At 62.0% G+C, this 1,604-nt stretch overlaps 1 protein-coding gene across 1 annotated transcript in view; it reads right to left on the bottom strand.

The window, feature by feature from the left end:
• HPSE2 (heparanase 2 (inactive)) overlaps positions 1 to 1,604 on the bottom strand; it is a gene marked incomplete at its 3' end in the record, with an annotated part of 97,608 nt that overhangs the window by 1,689 nt on the left and 94,315 nt on the right. The gene's annotated exons all lie outside the window — the stretch shown is intronic.

Genomic DNA, 1,604 nt, shown 5'->3' with positions numbered 1-1,604 from the left:
AGCAGCTGGGAGCACTGGAGCCCCGATGGCTCTGCAGCGTGGCAGCCCCGGGACACGTCCTGGAGCCACACGGAGGGATGGCGAGGCCCTGAGAAGAAAGCAGTGGATGCCCCTGGGCACGGGCAGAGCCAGCCCGGTGGCTGAGCAGGGGCTGCTTCACCATCCCAGGGGTCCCCGGCACAGGCAGGACGTGCAGGTCCCAGCCTGCTGGCCCTCCCCGTACAAGGCTGCAGCCGGCAGTGCAGACACCTGTGAGATGCCAGGTGGGACGGACAGGAGGACTCAGGTGGCCGGAGCTGCCCTCTCCCAGCACAAGCAATCTCCGGCACTGTGCAATGCCCCATCCTCTCTCCCGCAATCCCGCTTCTCCAGGCCGGGTGACAAGCTTCCGTGACCAGATGTCTGCAAACCCGGCAGCCCAAGGAGCACTCTGCGCAGCCTGATGGATCCTGCCCCATTAGTGAGGAGCGCTGGAATGTGCTGGATGGACTGGGATCCCTCAAAGATGTTAAATACGCCAGCTCTGGGCTGCCTCCCACTCACAGCCTGTGAGAGTCGACATCCCTGACTGAAGCCCCAGAGGTGTTGGCATCCTGCCTGTAATTATCTAAGCCCGCCACCTTCCCCCGTCGGAGAGGAAGCAATAAAACAGGGAAGTGGACAAGCCCAGCTGCTCTAATCAGCCCCGGCAGGATGCATGGACTCAAAGCCAAGCTGGAGGCTATTAGCACCCAGCGCCGTGCTTTTGCTCAGCCACACTGGCATTCCCGGGAGAGCCCTTCCTCGGCCCTGCCCTGCGCAGACCAGATCCTGCCCCATGGGTGCAAGGATTCCCCCAACCCACACTGAGGGTCCTTGCTGCCCCCGGTCTGGGGATGGACCAGGAGTCCAGGGAGCCCCCAGGGTTTGTGTCCCATCCTGCTGGGCTGTCTCTATGGTGAACGCTGTCCCCGGCCATCCCGCTGCTGGTGTCCCAGTCATCGAAGCCCTCTGCCCAGCCCACCCTGGGGGGTCCCGCTCCCTTCCCAGCCGGTTCCCGACCCACAGCAGAGGTGGGACATGTGCCACCACTTTCAGTGGGGTTGTGTCCCCCCAGCAGGAACAGGGCCAGCCGGTGCCTCTCGCTTGCCCCTGCGCTGATCCCGCTGGTCACCCTGCCATGCCTCCCTGCAGCCGGAGGACCATCTGCATGTGTGGATGATTCCCAGCTTGCACTGGAGGACTCGGCAAGCAGCTCCTCTCCTCTGGTTTTGCTGTGCCGACCCTTGCATCCCCTTTCCCAGGGCCTCTTTGAGTTGTTTACTCATCCTACGGTTTCTCCCTGCAGGAATTATAACAGTAAGACATTGTGGTGACTGCTATGGTAGGAGAAACCTAGAGAAGACAGACAGAAGGTCATCTCCTCCAGTCCCTAAAGCCTTCCCCACTTGCTAGGTGATCCTTATTTTTTGTTGGACTGACAGCTGAGTGGGCTGGTCACAGCCCTGGCCCCCGTATCAGCCGAAGCGGGGGCACCTGTGAAGTCCCCATCCCCTACCCAGTCACCAGAGATGTGAGCCTGGTCCCCCCACCAGCAGGGAGAAGAAGTCTCGCTGCAGGCTGCC

The sequence above is a fragment of the Egretta garzetta genome, unplaced genomic scaffold (assembly GCF_000687185.1).
Source record: "Egretta garzetta isolate BGI_Z169 unplaced genomic scaffold, ASM68718v1 scaffold56, whole genome shotgun sequence".
In the NCBI taxonomy this organism is placed as follows: Eukaryota; Metazoa; Chordata; class Aves; order Pelecaniformes; family Ardeidae; genus Egretta; species Egretta garzetta.
The sequence above is the reverse complement of the archived record's forward strand: the minus strand, read 5'-3'. Positions and strand labels throughout refer to the sequence as shown.